We start from the raw sequence: 19678 nt of genomic DNA on the forward strand, positions 1-19678 counted from the left end.
ATATTTAACAGCAAGCCAACTGCCATTTCAGGGTTCCCTATAGCTCTCTGGCTGTAAATAGCCATTGAGGCACTGGACGGGACACCATGAATCCCACTCAGCCAGCTTCATCTCAAACTCCACCAATCTAGAAGAAAGTAATCAGCAGTAGAACGCTGACAGCCAAAAAATGGAGGGGGAGTGGGCACAAGAGGGATGATTGTGAGATCCATGCCCAGCCTGTTCCTCCCCTGGGTCGCAGTGCATTGCTGTAGAGGCTTTATTTATCTTCCCATCTCCATGGTGTCCTGTGAGCTATAATCAATAAACTGGCAATTTCAAAAATGAACAACCAGGTTGTTGCTGCAACCACTGTCGATACGTCAGCTCCTCCACAGGCTATCTGTGTGCAGAACCAAAGATTGCAGGCTTAAGAGAATCAACCAGACAGATGATGTGGAGAGGAATGTTTTAGCAGTCAACTGTTAGGATCTGGATATACTACCTGATCAGATGATGGAAAAAGACTCATTTGTTACAGTTAATTCTTACAAATGAATCTCCCTGCAGGAAAACAAATGTTCAAGACAAATTCTGGACCACCTTGCAGAATCTCAAGTCTAGTATCGACATCACTTCAAATTCCTTTGACTCTCAAACACCCAACCAATTTTTAAAAAGCGAAACATCTAAGTAACTGACTTTAGTTGAATAAGACTGACTCTCCAACTGTTCACATCTGCTGATGTGGTCAACTTTTGCTCTGGATCACAGAAATTACACGGTCATTATAATATATAATTCCATTATATCAAATAAATAATTGTTTTTCTGAAATTAACCAATAATAGTTGGACTTAGTTACAATAGGCAACAGCTGCAGTCCCAATAAGGTATTCTGGTCTCCAAGAGAGCTGTGGCTTCAGACTATCATTTCAGAGATGTAAGCTGAAAATTTCATGCTGACACACCACAGCGATGTACTGAGAGAGTGATGTACTGTCAGAAGTGCTGCCTTTCAGAGGAGAATTAAACCCAGCTACACAAAAAACATGAAGTATCTCACAGCATTGCACTGAAGATAAGGAGTACTGGCCAATATTTACTCCTCATTCAATGTTACTCATGAACAGATTTTGTCATTCCTGCTTTGGGATGTTGCTCTGTGTAGATTGTCTGTTATGTTTCCTCTATTACAACAGCAAAACAATTCAAAAAATGATTTAATTGTCTGTGAATCACTTCAGGATATCTGTTGGTCGTGAAAAGCACAGAACATACTCAAGTTCTTTCTTCTGTTGGTCATTGCTGCGAATCCTGCCATTTTTGTTTTGTATTTTCACACACCCACACACACACACACACACACACACACACACACACACACACACACACACGTATCCTTAACTAAGTTCAAAATTCAAATTTATTGTCAGAGTACATACATTACATCACATACAACCTTGAGATTCTTTTACCTGCGGGTCCTGGAGAATTTCTACATATCAATAGTGTAAATTATACTCAAGATAAAGATATGTATACCAAATAGTGAAATATAAAAAAAGTAAAAAAATGTAAACAAACTAACTGTACAATATAGAAAAAAAATCAGTAAAAAATAATGTGCAAAATATGAGTCTCTTACCCTTTTTACACTGATATTTAAAGCCGGGTATAATCTCTCTTTCATATGTCTCACCTACCTGTATAAATGCAATGAAGGCAGATTGGGGGATGATTTCAGACCTGTCTTTTATCTGCCAAGCAAGGCAGTATCAGACGCAAAGTGTAAAAGAGCAAACTGTGTTGCCGGGTCCAAAAAGGAAAAGAATATGACGTCATGATGACGTCTTATGTGTGCGACATACATACGGGAATTTTAAATTTAACTGACAGCCACAAAGTTGCCAAATGTTATATTCAGATCTCAATATGTCTGTCAATTGGGAAGATAATTAGGTCCGGGAGCTCCTTACCCTCAGAGCACAGGATGAAATTACACTGCACTTAACAGGAATAGTGAAAGATGGCCTGATATTCAAAAGTCTAGCTACATAACTTAGGGACTGGGCCAAGGTGCAAGTAATAACCAAGTTGGAGAGTCTGAGGAAAAAATTTCATCAGGTCATGGACAATAATGGCAGGAATGGCAGAGGGTGTCTATTTTGACCTGTGCCATTCCATCTGGGGGACAAACCACTCTGCAAACCCAGTTGCTCTTCTGAGCAACATGGAGGATCCAGCTTCCCCCGACACTATTCCTGCTGCATCTCCCTCCTCCAGCAGACGTGCTGATGCCAGAGACGTTAGCAGCTTGGAGACAGACACCATCATTAGAACCAATCAAGCTGAACCTCATGGTCAGCCAAGTAAAACTTATTTTTTGATGTGATTACCATCTTTCTCATGTGCTTTTGTGGGTGTGTTTGCCCCTAAAGACCCATCTCACTAATGTCAGTTGTATTGTTTTGTTCTTTAGAAAGCCAGCCGCATCCAAAAAAAAACAGAAATTAACTAAAGCGCAGGTGGTTACAATGGAAACAAAGGATCTGCTGCTGTCAATAGACCATGATGATGCAGAGAGGGATGGCCTTCATTTATAAAAGCAGAGGGACCATGAGGAGTGGATGAGGAGAGATGTGCAGGAGGTGGAAATGGCGGCATGGAAGGCCGATAGACAGGAGCGTGCAGATCAGATAAATAAATGGGTTTGGCACCATGCTCCAAGACATTCAGTGTGAGATGAAGAATCAGGCTTCACTTCCGTACCATGGCACCCTGCTCCCTCTCCATAGCATCAAACTCCCACAGGCCAGTACCACACTCCTGCACCCCAGAGGCAGTATTATTCTTCACTACCACATGACAATAACAGCGAGGATGAAGCATGTGAGTCATTTAATCCACCTTCTTCCTCCTCCTTCCACCAGCTGCTGGAGTGTTTTAACAGTTATCCACACTGTGTTGTGCCTTATTGCTTTTGAACCTGTTAATAGGTAACTTCTTAATTTGCACAGTTGTAAAAAAGTCACTTGCAGTTGTATTTGCCCTCTTTATTGTTATTGTTACTTACATGTTTTCTGTGCACTACAAATTTCTGACATTGGCTAAATCAGTTTACAGATTTAGTTTACACAATAGACCTAATCAGTTTACAGAATTAACTTACAGAAGGGACATAATTGCTTTAAGTACAGCCTGGTGACTGTGTGCTTGTGCACCCTGATGAGCAATTCCATCAAGCTCAGGCAGATCAGGTAACTCAGTGGTCAACTCTGGCAGGAAGTGTTCCTTGTTGATTTCACATATATTGTGTAGAAAACAACAAGCAACCACAAACATCAGATACAAAAGTGGTACAAATATCAAGTCGCTTGGCCAGACATCTCCAGCGACCTTTGAGACAACTAAAAGGATTTCCTACTACCGTCCTTGTCAAGCTCAAGTGGTAGTTAAAGAGTTGTTGACATTGATCGAGTGTGAGGTAGTTACCAGTCACTTCCTGAGGGGGTAAGCTGGGTCTCTGATTAGATGCATGGAGATTTGCAGTCCGTTAACAGTTTTGGATTTCTGTCGGCAGAGCAATCTCTAAAATCACAAATCAATCAGTTAACTAATGTTTTCAAGTGTCCATTTTACAATAACAGGATAGAACCCGACCCTTGGACGTCATAAGTTTCATTTGAAATAGAGTCAGTCAACCATTCCTTCAGTTTAACACACACATATATCCTATATATTTCACTGTCATTGTATCCGATATGGTTCTTTGGCTTGGCTTCACGGACGAAGATTTATGGAGGGGTAATGTCCACGTCAGCTGCAGGCTCGTTTGTGGCTGACAAGTCCGATGCGGGACAGGCAGACACGGTTGCAGCAGTTGCAAGGGAAAATTGGTTGGTTGGGATTGGGTGTTGGGTTTTTCCTCCTTTGTCTTTTGTCAGTGAGGTGGGCTCTGCGGTCTTCTTCAAAGGAGGTTGCTGCCCGCCGAACTGTGAGGCGCCAAGATGCACGGTTTGCGGCGATATCAGCCCACTGGCGATGGTCAATGTGGCAGGCACCAAGAGCTCTCTTTAGGCAGTCCTTGTACCTCTTCTTTGGTGCACCTCTGTCTCGGTGGCCAATGGAGAGCTCGCCATATAACACGATCTTGGAAAAGCGATGGTCCTCCATTCTGGAGACGTGACCTACCCAGTGCAGTTTGATCTTCAGCAGCGTGGATTCGATGCTATCGGCCTCTGCCATCTCGAGTACTTCGATGTTGGAGATGAAGTTGCTCCAATGAATGTTGAGGATGGAGCGGAGACAACGCTGGTGGAAGCGATATGGTTACATATGGTTACATAACCGATATGGTTACATGTGACAAAAATACACAATTGATTGATCCATACATACATTACTGTACAGTGGGGTAAATAAACTTATTTCACGTGGGAAGAGGTACCTGCCTTGATCTTTGGCTTTTCTGTAGATGGGTGAGTTGGCTAAAACTCAAGCTTCATGCGTGCCACCAGGCTAACCGACATACACATCTGTGAAACTTGAACAACAAAAATATGAGTGTATAGGTGGACATATGATACACGTTAATTGATAAGTAACAGATAATTGTAACTCTGACCAAGAGCCTTACCAGTAGTTGTGGTTAACAACAGCTTGAAGAACAATTGAGTACCACCTTTTCAGATTGTAGTAGACTTGTGCGTCATCATGGAGGGGCCATGATGGGAATAGGTGTGCCATCAATGGCACCAGCACACATTGGATATCCCCATTCTTCAAATCTGTCCATTGTCTCCTGAAGTTGTGCACCACCTGACTTTTTGACAAAACGTTTATAAAGGGCCCTCCTCAATGCTCCAGTAACCTGGCATACCAACACACACACACAGTGGTGACACTGACACCATAAATACAACTGATGGATCGATATCCACATAGGTAGCTACAACCACAAAGCAACAGTGAGTTTAAGATGAGGTTCCAGAGGCTGTCACCAATATGTTGCCCTGTGCTCCAATACAAGGTCAAAAGTGGCCCGAGACATATGAAAATGACTCCGCCACTCATCTTCTTCCAAGTTGTTGAGGGCATTAGACCAGAACACGGGCCCATGTCATCTCTCTCTCCTCCACATTATTCTATCCAAAACAAGCACAAATTGACTCAGAAGAACCAAACATTTCCATCTTTGGCGTTTGTGTGCCTTTATGCCTCAAACTGCTCCCTGATTCTCTTGAATATCTCCTCAGGAAGTTTTTCTGATGGCATGAAAATGTTGATCACAGGAGAGCAATATTGCACACTTCAAAAAGTTTAATATGATGCGCAGAAGATTTGTTTGCATTTGAAGAGTGCAAAATGTGTACACGGTTAGCACAAGCACATGCTGTTGAACCACCATTATTGTGTATAGAGCCAATGTCACTGCCCGGCACTTATGTTTTACATCACACTAGACATCATTGCTGCTGTGTTGCACATTGTAACTTGACTGATTGTACTCAGAGTCAAGTGAGTTGTACAAACACGCTTTTAATAGCTAACAATCAATGGCCGGTGAATCTGAGATAAGGAGGGAAAAGGAGCAATACACAGACAGTGAATTCCAGTTCACTGCATTCACCCCTTCCTTCAGAATTGAGCCTGTGAGTGAAAAACAGAGACCATACATTAAAAAAATACTTTACCAATATTTACATTAAGTCTGTCAAGGAGTCTGGTAATTCTGGTCGCACGCCACAGTACTGGAGGACTTTGGGCTTCCTGAACTTCCTGGACCCTCTTTGGTACAAGGTCAGTGGGTCTTGAGAGATCCAGTTCTAGAGTGGATTGGACCATTTCCCGAGCAGTGTCATCCGAAACCCTGGGTGGGGTACTCGGTGGTTTCTAGCTCGCTTGAAGCATTGAATCCTAAGTTCTGGCGGGTGCCAGGTCTCTGATCGAGACAGTGTCCTCTCTACCATCAGGATATGCCACGTAGGCATACGTTGGGTTGGCGTGCAGCAGGTGCACCCTCTCAATCGGAGGTCTGTCTTGTTCCTCTTCACGTGTTTTCTCAGCAGGACTGGCCCTGGTGCCATTAGCCAAGCAGGGAGCGTAGTCCCAGATGTGGATTTCCTCTGGAACGTAAACATAAGCTCCTGAGGACTTGCGTTGGTCACTGTGCAGAGGAGTGACCTAATGGAGTGGAGAGCCATGGGTAGGACTTCTTGTCAGTGTGAGTCTGGAAGGCCTTTGGACCAGAAAGCCAGTTTCACGGCCTTCCATACAGTCATTCTCTTCCTCAACTTGTACGTTCTCCCGGGGATTGCAGTTATTCGTCCTGCTTGAGGCAATGCCTCATGAGCAGGTACTAGCGTAGCTCTTCGTTCATAAATGATGAGCCCAGGTCTCTATGGATATAGCTGGGATACCCGAACAGGGTGAAATTAGAGTGAAAGGCTATGATGACCGTGGTGGTGGCCATGTCTGGGCAGGGGATTGCGAATGGAAAACATGAATACTCGTCGATGACATTGAGAAAGTACATGTTTCCATTGGTGGAAGAGAGAGGACTCTTGAAATCCACACTGAGTCGTTCAAAGGGGCGGATGCCTTTATCAAATGCACTTTGATGAGATGATAGAAGTGCAGCTTGCACTCCGCACAGCTCTGTTTGGACCTGGTCATTTTCCTGATGTCCTCAACTGAATAGGGCAGGTTGCATTCTTTGATTAAATGAGCCATGCAAGTGATGCCCAGGTGGCAAACCTCATCATGCAGTAACCGTAACTGGCCGGTGTGTGCAAAGGCACAGCTTCCTCCTGACAGGGCATCTGGATGTTCATTGAGAGTATCTGGCCTGTATGGTGTGTATTAATTAAAGGTGGAAAGTTCAATCCTCCACCTAGAGATCTTCTCATTCTTTATTTTGCTCTTTTTTTACATTATTAAACATAAATGGCACCCATCGCTGGATGGTGAGCAGTGTCAATTTTCTGCCGGCCAGGTAATGTCTCCAGTGCCTGATGGACTCCTTAATGGCTTGAGCCTTTTTCTCCACTGATGGGTTCCAAAGCTCGTGGCCTTGTAGGGTGCAGGAAAAAAAGGCAACTGGCCTGCCCACCTGGTTAAGAGTAGTGGCCAGAGCTACATCAGAGACATCACTTTTCACCTCGAAGGGTGCGTTTTCATCCAGCAGATGCATGGTGGCCTTTGCGATGTAGCTCCGAACGTAGTCGAAAGCCACCTAGGCTTTAGTCGATAATGGGAAAGATGTGAACTTTAAGAGGAGACAGACCTCATCTGTGTAGTGAGGGACCCAATGAGCTGGCTACCAGAGACGAGTCGTCTATATGGCATTAATGTGGGTTTTCTAGTGGAAAGATTGTCTGATTGAATGTGTTGTTTGGAGTCTGATGATGGAAGGGTAGCAACTGTTCCTGAACCTGAATGTGAAAAGGTTTCTATGTTATAGAGCTAGTGCAAAGGAAACTGAAGGTTGCAGATCTCTGTAGTATTCATTAGGTGCTTTCAAGCTGCCTTGTAAAATGGGCAATTTCCCAGTTAGTGCCCCACTCACAAGGAAGCTTGAAAGGATCTGACCCGGTCAACATGCTCCTAAATCAACCAGGTCCCTGCCCTACCATGGAGGTAGTCAAGGAACCCAGTTAAATTTACCTAGGTCTTATCCACTGGCAACTTTAAAACAAAAATAGCCGACCCGATTATTTTGGTGATGTCAGCGCTTGCGTTCGTGCATCACCGGGCAGCATGTTGGTGCCAAGTTCAAATTTAGAGAAGGAACTCAGCAGTGCAGGTCAGGTCAGCAGTGCACGTGGTTTAAACATGTTTCCCAGGAAGAGTACGGTTAAAATCTTTTACTTCATTTTATCCGGTGAGTGCGTGACACGTCACTCACCACGTCATCACAGGGACGAGATCACCCTTAAATCACCGGATTGGCAATTTAATGGGGCGAATCCCCTGCAGGTTAAAAGGTGCTGGGAGCACCTTCGACCCACTAAACACACCTGGGTCCCAGGAGGGCTACCCAAGTGCGGCAGTTTCAAAGCGCCTATTACTTCACAGCAGAAGGCGACTGTGGAATTTCAGTGTTTGGTTTATATTAGTCATTGATTGGTTCTTAGTGAAGTGACAAACTCCAAAATATATGAATATCAAGAGAATGCCAATGGCTGCAGATATCTTCCTGTTTCTTCTCATTTGGTTCTGTCTTCAGCTTGCAGTTCAAAGAAACCAATTGTTCACCTACAGAATTTGCATGTATTTAACCTGATGCAGCCATTGGCCTACAATATATGGGTGTGACAATCCCAGCACCACTCAGCAAGCAGAACATCAGCACTTCCCCAATCTTCAGTAGCCATATTTTACTGCAAGAAACAACTTTTTTTCTTTTGGAGTTTTTTAAAACTACAATCACACATAATAATGTAAGTAATGTTGTATAAATTATTCTAATTCAGAAGTGGAGTATTGCGTGTTTGTAGCTCTTCACCTGTTGATGAAAAGGTGTCTTTTTTTGTAATACATGTTCTTGAATCATGTTTGACTGCACTTATCACTTATAGAGGTGTATGTTATTAAACAGGAGTTTCAGATTTGATGTTCTTGTAGAACTTCATCTGTTTTGGTAGGTAATATATAAGCGGTAAAGTGAGGTGACAAATGTCAGTAAATCCTGTCTCTGGTTATAGGGTAACCGACAATATTCATTTAGTAGGTCCACTCAGAGATTCAATAGGGAATTAATTAACGTTGCAGTATTACTTTTGAAGTTTGCAGCTACGTGCAGTGAAAACTGAAAATATTTGTGGGGGAGATTACACTTGAAAGGAAAGGGAGTGGCAGCAAAGGGTTCAATGAATTATTTTTACATTAATCATTGAGCGAGTCCAAAGTTGATCTCGGCAGTTTGGGTCACTTTCAGGTGCCCGAAGGTAGGGGATTTCTTTGTGCCCTTTGCCTTTTATTACATTCTGTGAATCTGATCCCTGTGTGGCCCTCTTGAGGAGGTGACTTTGTACAGTAGTTTCACCAACACAATTTCTTTTGCTGGATTCTCAAAGATCATGAAATCGAGATTTTTTTTAGAAAGTACAAAACTTCATGTGTATGGACCCTCGTTCAGAAATAAGATCCGTGTTGTGTGAATAGAGACCCATCTCTCCAACAATATTGTTTGTTCAGAGTCTCTGTTCTGCAGCAAAGTGCAGTCACTTGAATAGCCAGGCCTTTACCTCACTGCCAGATTTTTAGAGCATAAGGATGGGACCTGGTCACTCATCCCCTCAAACCTTACACAGCAGCTACAGGAAGGATTTAATTCACCTCGAAAGGGTGCAAAAGATGCACTGGAACAGTGGTTCTCAACCTTTTTCTTCCCACTCACATTCCACCTTGAGCAATTCCTATGCCATTGGTGCTCTGTGGGAAGGGAAGGTTGAGAATCTCTGCTCTGGACCCAATTATTACTGAAATATTTTGCTTGAGAAAAATTGTCATTGCCCATTTCCTTTGGAGTTATGAAACTGTGAACACAAGAAGTCAATTAGGTACGATTAAAACAGTGGTTTTCAAACTTTTTCTTTCCACCCATGTACCACCTTATGCAATCCCTTATTAATCCAGAGCACCTATGGCAAAGGGAACATTTAAAGTGGTAAGTGAGAGGAAAGAAAAAAGGTTGAGAACCACTGTACAGGTACTAGAATGTTACCAGGACTAGAGGCCTTGAGTTATAAGGAAAGCCTGGATAGACTGGATCTTTCTCTTGAGGGGTATATGAATGGAAAAGGTATGGAGAGCTATGGATTGAATGCAGATCAGTGGAACTAGTGAAGTAAAAGTGGTTTGGCACAGACTAGAGGGGCCAAAATGGCCTGTTTCTGTGCTCTAATTGTTATATGGGTGATCTTATGGAGGCATATTCACTCATGAAAGCAGAGATAAGGTTTTTTTTTCCCCACTGGGTAGGGGGGTGTAAAGCCAGAGGACTGATTAAGGTGAGAGGGAATAGATTTAAAGAGGATCTGAGGGGAAACTTTTTCACACAAAGGGTGATAAGTAAGTGGAATGAATTTGTAGAGGCAGATACAATTACTACATCTAAAACACATTTGGACAGGTACTTGTGTAAGTGATGGTTCAGAGGTGTATAGCTAAACACAGGCAAAGAGATCTTCCTCAAGTAGTTAATTTTGTCAACATGGGCAAGTTTTGATGCTGTATAACTCTTTGCCAAGTAAATTGTATCAGGTCTAAGCCATATCTTAACCATCTGCTCAACTTGTTTCTGTACCTTTTAAAATGAGTTAAGTTCATAAGTGTGTCAACAGGACAAAGATCCATATTTCCATCACCATTTGTGTTACAAAGCAATTCTTGACTGCGCTGAAAGTGTCTCCTAGGAGAGGACTCCTTCACGAGCAAATCATTTTGCTCAGTCTACCTGATCAAATTCTTATTTTTGCTCTATCTACCCAATCAATTCCTTAACCAATTCCTATTAGCTTTATCCTCTGTCCTAAAGAGGAACACAAGCCTTCGTTTTGTGGCAAATCCTCAAAAGTTTTAGTGTAGGTTTTATTTTGATTATATTTTATAAATATAACTCCTTATCAGGTGTGATACATGCAATGGATTTCTACCAAAGGTTCATAGTTTCTTTTTTTTCATGCTAAACCATCCCAAAAGTTGTTAGCAGTGGCTTGGCATCACTTCAAGTCCTCCAATTGTATTACATAATACAACAATTAGCTGTGATTTTTGGTGGATGATGCAAGAAGATCAAAGGTCCTCTCCTGTTCTTTCAATGGCACTTTTTCCTTTGTTTCAGGAAACATTAATTGGCATCATCAACTGCAAACTTTTGGGGGACATGTATGGTTTCCACAGCTCTGTGTCTTGGAAAATGGGTAGTTGATCAGTATTGGAGGGGTCAGTGTTAATGAAGAGGCCATTGAAGATGGTCCACATTACTGCTTAATTTGCCTCTTGTGTCCCACTTCCACCAAGTTCTATAATTTCTTTTCTGATGAAGAATATTTATTGTCATTATTGTTTATTGTAAAATGTACAGATGCACAGAAATGTTTGCTTATTCCAGCTACATCGATATATAAAATATGCTTACAAGCAATAAGTATAAATTAAACTACCAGACAAGGAGGGGTGGGGGAGAGATAAATATAAAAGGATAGGTAAATATTCACAATTGGAATTAGTGCAAGAAAAGTTATAATAATGCACACAGATCTTTGTTGGGTCCTAGCGTAGTGTTAAGATTAAAGAGCTTGAACCTAGGGATGATGGATTCCAGGCTTTGAAAGTAGCAGTGAGAAGAGATTGTGACCTGGTGTTTTTTTTTGTTTTTTTTTTTTTATTATTTTTTTATTTTTCACACCATAAATCACATTAACCATGGTACACACTTTTTCCTTTTAGATTGTGACCTGGTTGATGGGGATTCCTAAATAGATCTTTCTTGTTTCCAGAATTCATCATGAATCTACTGATACATTTTTTCTTTTAATCCCCAAAGTCTCAAATAGCTCATCACACAACCTGTTCAGATCCTGGCTCTCTGCATGCACACCCCATCAGAGATGCCCTCTGTTGTAAGTGGGAGGATCAACCTGGAGCTAAGGCAATGGCAAAAGATGGCCATAATTCTGAATCCTTAGCAGGTGAGGTCATAAGAGATCACCTGTTTTACCTTGCATTGCCAACCCCACTACACTCACCCCCCATTCAATCTGCATCTTGACAAATTTGTTTTGTCCCCTTATCAATTCTGACAAAGGAATTTATACCTGAAACATTTACTCTGTAAATCTGGCATTTTTTTAAATTTATTTTTGATTTCCACTATTTGCAGTTTTATTTTTAACTTCCATGTTTATCTGGCCAACAAGTGAATGGGAGGGTGAGAATATGGACAAAATAAATGAAAGTAGGAATTGTGAAATGAGGAGGTGGAAGATGTGCCAGGCAGGTCAAGCTGTGCATGTCCTCCACTCTCAGTGGGGCGGGGGAGGTGGGGGGGGGGGAGGAGGGGGGGGAGGAGGGGGGGGAGGAGGGGAAAGAGGAGGGGAAAGGTGAAAAACAACCAGTTGAACCAAGGTACAGATGAATGATTGATACAGACAAGAATCAATTTGCTTGATGTTTTGGGATTCAGTAATGAGCCCAGAAGGTTGCAAAAAGCTGAGATGAGGTAGTATTCCCTCATTTTGTTTTGGGGCTCAATACAGGAGGTGACAGGCCCATCAGTCAGAGTGGGAGTAAGTGGCAAAGAATGGGAAGTTGGGTGGTAATATAAAGTTTTATTGTGTGATGCACCATCAATTACTCAAAGACTGAGGTTGAGAAACCAATAGGCTTTTATTCACTAAAGAACAAAGGCACATCCATACTGCTTGACTGTCCTTCGCTAAGGAGGAGTTGTGGAACAGTCACCATTATACAGGAGCCTGTGGGAGGGACCACAGGTACAGCTGGCCAATGGGTGCACCCAAACAGACAAATACATACAACAGTGCTTTCAACATTTACCTCTCATTTTTTTTTAAAAAGAGTCCAGCGGGGTGAAGTGATGCTTATAAAGTCACAAATTAAATCCTCAGGTGGTCTGGTCATTCGTTGGGACCGTTGTAGGACCAGTTGAGACTGCGGTCATTGGTGCTGTGTGCTGGTGGGTGAGCAACAATGAGTCTTGTATAGCTTCTTTTGGGGAAGAGGCAGGGTACCAAGGTTCAGGTGCATTGTGCGTGTGGTCAGGGGAGTGTGGATGATCAGTGGAGGTTTCCATGGCCCCGGAGGAGCTGGATCCCTAACAGAGGCAGTGTCCTCGTGTCTGTCAGGATATACCATATAGGCATATTGGGGGTTGGCATGGAGGAGATGGACTCTTTCAACCAGAGGGTCAGACTTGTGGTTCCTCGCATACCTCTGGAGTAGGACTGGCCCTGGGGATGTCAGCCATGCTGCAGTGTAGTCCCTGTTACAAATTAGTGGATTGTTGGCCTTGTGGGATGGTGGGTTGGGGGGGGGGTGTGGGGCTGAGGGGTTGGTGGAGCACAGTGGTTGATTTGAAAATTTCTGTTTAGAGTGTTATGGGCCCAGAGAACCCCAAAACCAGCAGCAATAGAGATTCACAAGACAAATAGTTACCTAAACAAAAATCATTTTTAATTTTCTTTAAACATAAAAACAGGATCAAACTTTAACTTATTACTATTAACTTAACTTAATCCCCTTCTAATTCTAGGTGCACATGCATGTAATGTGTCTAAGTTCAGAAATGTTCTTTGATTCACAGTCCAATCTCACTTCTCACTCCTCCAAGTTCACCAGTATCAGGCAATTCTTTTACTTTTTTTTAACGAGCTATGGTGCTTAAAGGGAATTAGTTTCTCTGTCTGCTTTTTTATTGTACTTTGAAGAAGGGCTCCGGCCCAAAACATCAGTAATACTTGATGGGAGGGGAAGAATTCCAGACCCAAAAGGTGTTAATTGGGTATGATAAGAGGAAAGGTAAGAATTGATTTTGGATCTGTGAAAGGAGATGGGGTGGGGGTGGAGGGGAGAGAGAGAGAGAGAGAGAGAGAGAGAGAGAGAGAGAGACACACACACGCACATGCAGCGAGACAAAACAAGAAGGAAGGAGATGGGAAAGAAGAAGGGGGTTTCTTGACAGAAATCGGAAAAGTCGATGTTAATGTCATCCAGTTGTAGGTTGCCCAGATGGAAAATGAGATGTTGTTCCTTGAATTTGCCAGTGGTCTTGGTTTGGAAATGTATGAGACCATGTACAGATATGTTAGCAAAGGAATGGGAGATCCACATAGTTGTAGTGGTTCAACAAGGGATTAAAACAAGGAATTGAAATGGGCGGCCACAGGAAGATCCACGCTGTTGTGGGGTACCCCTTCACATCCTGTCCCCCATAAGAATTCTATTCCTTTTTCTCATTTCCTCTGTCACCATTGCATCTGTCTCCAGGATGAGTTCAGAGATGTCCTCCTTTCACCCAGACTTGTATTTTTTTTCCACCAGTGTGAAGGACTCTAAAACTGGAGAGCATAAATTTAAGTGAGAGGGGAAAGAATTAAAAGGGACCTGAGAGTCAGCTTTTCCTCAGAGATTGGGAGGAATGTGGATCAGAGGAAATGGTAAAAGTCCGTACAATTACAACGTTCAAAAGACATTCCGCACAGTGGCACTGGCCCCACGTGTGAACTGGCAGGTGAATGGCAAGGGCAGCTTAAAGTGCAGTGACCCCCAAAATGGCACTGGCCTTGCTGCACAGCCAACAGACAGGTCAGCGCGTGGGAAAGAAGGGCAACCCACTTTTGTTATGCATGTTGTAACATCAGCCAAAGGGACCATGGTGGGAATAGGACAAGTATAAAAGTCAGGCCTGAGCCCTAATAAAACTCAGAGCTTAACCTGACTACATTATGTGTGTGTATCTTCTTTTGAGTAGTGCCCAGCTACAATTGGTGACCCCAACAGCATCTAAACCCAGCGATGAGTGAACAGGCACCAGTCAACATGGTCTCTCTCAAGCTGCCAACCTTCTGGACAAATCGACCACCGTCGATGGTCGACAGCCCATGTGGTTTGACCAGGCTGAGGCACAGTTCCAGATCCAGCAGATCACAGCAGAATCCACCTAGTACTACCACATGGTAAGCACCCTGAACCAGGACACAACAGGCCGGGTGGCCAACTTCATCCAGGAGCCTCCATCGGATGGTGCATACACTGCCTTCAAGGGCTTGCTGATCGAGACCTTCGGGCTCTCATGGCATGAGAGAGGGGCACGTCTACTCCACCTGAATGAGCTAGGAGACAGACCCCCATCAGCCCTCATGAATGAGATGCTGGCCCTCCTGGGCAAACACGAGCCCCGCATCATGTTTGAGCAGGGATTTCTGAAGCAACTGCCCGAGGAAATCCAACTGCTCTTAGCTGACACAGATTTCAGCAATCCCAGGAAAGTCACAGCACAAGCAGACATTCTGTGGAAACAGAAGAGAGAGTGCTTGGCGTCCATGGGGCTCATCACTAAACCCTGCAGCCAAACACATGCAGAGCCACCGAGAGAACGACAGAGCCCCAGAGGAGGTGATCCAGATGACCAGTGGTGTTTCTACCATGAGAGATGGGGGTGCAGGAGCCCACTGGTGCAGGCTGCCATGCACTTTTTAGGGAAACGCCGATGGCTGGCCACCAAGACAGCCTCTTGTATGTTTGGGATTGCCAGTCCGGATGACGCTTCCTCATGGGCACAGGAGCAGAGCTCAGTGTCCTGCCCTGTTGGGACAGGACACCAGGAACAGGCAGTCAGGTGCCAACAACAGCACAAAGCCCAACTGCAGTTGGGAGGCAGTTCTCATGGGTGTTCATCCTGGTTACAGTGGAACAGCTGCTCCTCAGGGCAGACTTCCTGCATGTCCACAGCCTGCTAGTGGACCTCAAGGGAAGGAGATTGGTTCATGCCAAGACTTTTCAACCTTACTCTTCAAAGATGCCAGCCTCACAGTGCTCCACCTGGACTGCATAGAGATCGGACAACGAGTACTCCAGGTCCTGAATGAGTTCCCTGCAGTGCTCATCCCCCAATTCCCCAGAGTGATGCCTGACATGGAGTAAAGCACCACATCCTGACCCAGGGCCTGCCGCTCCATGCAAGGGCAAAACGCCTTCCTGAGGAGAAGCTCCAGCTGGTGAAGGGGAATTCAGGAAGCTGGAGGAGCTCAGCATTGTAAGGTGGTTGGATGGCCCATGGGCTTCTCCCCTGCACATGGTACCCAAAGCAGATAGGGGCTGGAGACCATGCGGCAACTACTGCTGGCTCAACAAGGCCACCACACTGGATCAATACCCCGTGCTGCTATCCAGGACTTCATGGCTAACCTGCATGGGGTAAGGATCATCTCCAAGGTGGACCAGATGCAGGGATATCATCAAATCTCGGAACACCCCGATGATATCCCCAAGACCACCATCATCACCCCGTTTGGCCTCTTCGAATTCCTCCGAATGCCATTCAAGTTAAAGAATGCCGCACAGACCTTCCAACGACTCAAGGATGCTGTGGGCTAAGTCCTGGATGGCACCTTCATGTACCTGGACAACATCCTGGTGATGAGCAGAAACCAACAGGAGCATATGGCACACCTCTACACCCGACTGAGTGAGCTCATCCTGATGATCAATCCAGCCAAATGCCAATTCAGATTGGAGGCCTTCGACTTCCTTGGGCCACAGAATAACCAGGGAAGGAGCCACACCGCTACCCAGTAAAGTGGAAGCCACCTAGAAATCCCAAGACCCAACACGACCAAGAGACTACAAGAGTTCATGGGGATGATCATTTTCCATCATAAGTTCATCCCCTCAGCTGCCCAGATCATGTGACCCTTGTTCGCCCAGGCAAGGCAAAGGACAGCACCTGGGGCAAGGAGTCAGCAGAAGTCTTTGTGAAGGCCAAGGAAGCCCTGGCGGACACTGCTATCCTGGCATATCGCAGGCCAGACACTCCAATGACTCTGACGGTCAATGCCTCAGGATGGTGATTGGCAGAGTTCTGGAGCAGCAGATCAAAGAAAGTTGCCAGCCACTGGCTTTCTTCAGCAAACATCTGCAATCTCCAGAACTGAAGTATAGCACTTTCCACAGAGAGCTACTGGCACTGTATTTAGCCATCCTCCACTTCAGGTACTTCCTAGAGGGCAGGTCCTTAATGACTTTCGCAGATCACAAGCCCCTGACATGTGCCTTGGCCGAGATCTCGGACCCGTGTTTGGCTCGCCAACACCGACACCTGTCTTACATCTCAGAGTACACCACAGCCGTAAGGCTCATCTCTGGAAAGGACACCATGGTGGCCAACGTACTGTCCACAAGAGTGGACTTTGTGGCACTGGCAAAGGAGCAGCAGAAAGACTAAGAGATGCCCCAATAATCGGACTGCAGCTCCAGGATATCCCAGTTGCCACAGGTAACCACGCTCCTGTGTGACGTAGCTTCCAGTTAGGTCAGACCCGTGGTCCCGGCGGCTTAGAAGATGACAGGTTTTCGACTCCACCCATGGACTGGCTGACCCATTCATCAGGACCACGGTCTGGCTGGTGGCCAGCAAATGCATGTGGCATGGATTGTGGAAGCGGATCAGCGGATGGGCAAGGCGTGCACGCAGAGTGAAATAACCAAGGAACAGCAGCACACCAAGACCCCACCTCAACACCGAGCCTGCAGAACGAAGGTTCGACCACATCCACATGGACATAGAAAGACCCTTGCCGGTATCCCAGAGTTTCTGCTATCTGTTCACGATGGTTGACCGCTTCACCAGGTGGCCAGAAGTAGTCCTGCTGGCAGACACATCCACAACCTCATGTGTTAGTGCCCTCATCTCATCCTGGGTGGCACACTTCATGTTACCATCCCATATCACATCCGACAGAAGAGCCCAGTTCTCCTCCAGTCTGTGGTCCGACCTCGCCAGTCTGTGGGGTGCCCAGCTGCATCACACAACAGCTTACCACCCACAGTCCAATGGGTTGGTGGAGCGCTTCCACAGACACCTCAAAACCGCACTTATGTCCAGACTCCAAGGACCTAAATAGGTAGACAAGCTACCATGGGCATTGTTGGGCATCTGCATGGCATCCAATGAGGACCTCAACATCTCTTCAGCCGAACTAATCTACGGAGCACCACTGGTGTTCCTGGGAGTATATGTACCATCCCCAGGCGGACAGCAGGATAACTCTGCAGCATTCCTCAGCAGGTTAAGGGAAAGAGTCGGCAGCCTCACCCTTATTCCACCTTCCGGGGACGGACATGTGAGGACCAACATACCCAGAGATCTGCAGAAGTATGTTTTCATTCACAGGGGTCCACATCATCCTCTGCTTCAGAGGCCATACAAGGGTCCATTCCAGGTCATCCGCAACAATGGGGTCATCTTCAAGTTGGAGGTCGGAAGCAAGATGGAGCTCTTCACCACAGACAGGCTGAAGCCGGCACACCTGGACCCGATTGAGACACCAGCATAATGCCAAAGAGGCAGGCCACTGAAGGCTGGAAAGTCTTTGCATCCAGATACCAAGGACAATACCACTGGTTCTGGGGTGGAGGTGGGGTGGGAGGGTCATTTGGCTGCCTGCCACCATGGCGACTGAGCCAGTGCTCCGGGTGGTGAGTGCAACCAAAGGCCAGCAGCCCGTGCAGTGGCACTGGTCCCAACAAGTGAACCGGCAGGTGAATGGCAATGGCAGCTTAAAGGCCAGTAACCCCAAAATTTCACTGGCCTTGCTGCACAGCCAACAGACAGGGACAGCGCGCAGGGAAGCAGAGCATTTTTATGCAGGAAAGTACCCCTGCATGGGAAACCCACTTTTGGTATGCATGTTGTGACGTCAGTCAAAGGGGGCCACGGTGGGAACAGTTCAAGTGTAAAAGTCAGGCCTGAGCCCTATTTTTTTTTTTAAATGTGCAATCCAGGGTGTTTTGGCTGTGAATTAGATTCTCATAATGTGGGGGCAGGGAGGGCAATGTACAGTGCTACTCTTAAGAAATATCTTTGTCCAAAGAAGATTTTTTTGAATCTTTTCAGTTTCATAGACTCGCCAAATGAACATTATAATTTTTTTTAAAACATATAACATACAGTGTACATTTATTTCCCTCCCCAACTCTTGTACAACTGAAAGTGTACTTAAATTACATTGATAACATAATGAGAAACGGCTCATAAATTTCCTCCCCCCCCACCTCCTCTTTTCCCCCTCCCAGTTTATCTTTACTCCATCCCCGGCACCAATAACCAAGCTATTGCTGCTAATCCCCTTGCCGTTTTGAGACTTGCCCAATGCAATCATCTATTACTTACACCTCCCTCAATTTCTTTGAGCTTCCCCTATTCATTCTTACTTCTAATATACATTCATCTTTAAACATTATCATATCCCCCCTTGCATTCCTCATAATTATAATATTACAGTCCATCTTTCTCCTGATTCCCTCTTTCCACCTTATTTACATTTATTATCTAAAGATTTTGTGGACTTCATTCTGTTGTTTGCCTACGCTTTGATCCTATCATTATTAAAGTTTTATGGTAGCCATTGCTGCTTGTCAGCTATGTCTCTGAGTTGAGTTCTGCTGTCTGCTCCACCTCAAACAGGATATTCAAATTCACAGTGACCTTTGCACCAAGTGTCTGTCAGTGTGCTACGCCACACAAAAAAAAACACACCAGGAGTTATCATGGAGTTTGTTTGAAGGCTGTTCTCGTATTTCATTGAAAAGATTCCAAGGTTCCAACAGGAAAGAATATTGTAAGTCATACTCACCTCAGCCTGTTAAAAGGGATATTGTTGATCTACATAAGTTGAGTTTTGTGTTAACCCTATTGTTGTTGTAAATTAGTAGTCAAAAGGAATGACCATAAATGTTTTTGCTGTTACGGGTATTATCAGAAGCAGAATGAAGAGAAAGAGTATTATGATAATTATCTAGATTTCCAGATACCAGATTTAGTCTAAATTATATTATTCAAACATTAATGACATCTGGTGATGCAAAACATAATGGGACATTTGTTTCTTTACATTTCACCACTAGCAACATTTAAAATAAACTTTGAGTATTTTATATTAGTTTCATTAAA

The 19678-nt window shown here is 44.6% G+C and overlaps 1 protein-coding gene across 6 annotated transcripts in view; it reads left to right on the forward strand.

The window, feature by feature from the left end:
• Window positions 1–8336: 8336 nt before the first annotated feature.
• The window catches only part of LOC138739134 (ETS-related transcription factor Elf-1-like), a 154931-nt gene continuing 143589 nt past the window's right edge, over window positions 8337–19678 (forward strand). For 2 of the 6 annotated variants that reach the window (XM_069890631.1, XM_069890633.1), the window contains exon 1: window positions 19244–19346. The gene's annotated coding sequence lies outside the window, so the exon portion shown is untranslated. Of the gene's footprint in view, window positions 8424–19241; window positions 19347–19678 lie in introns of those variants that run through there. The other 4 variants (XM_069890635.1, XM_069890636.1, XM_069890632.1 and 1 more) reach the window with 4 other exon arrangements.

The sequence above is a fragment of the Narcine bancroftii genome, chromosome 7, assembly GCF_036971445.1.
Source record: "Narcine bancroftii isolate sNarBan1 chromosome 7, sNarBan1.hap1, whole genome shotgun sequence".
NCBI lineage: Eukaryota > Metazoa > Chordata > Chondrichthyes > Torpediniformes > Narcinidae > Narcine > Narcine bancroftii.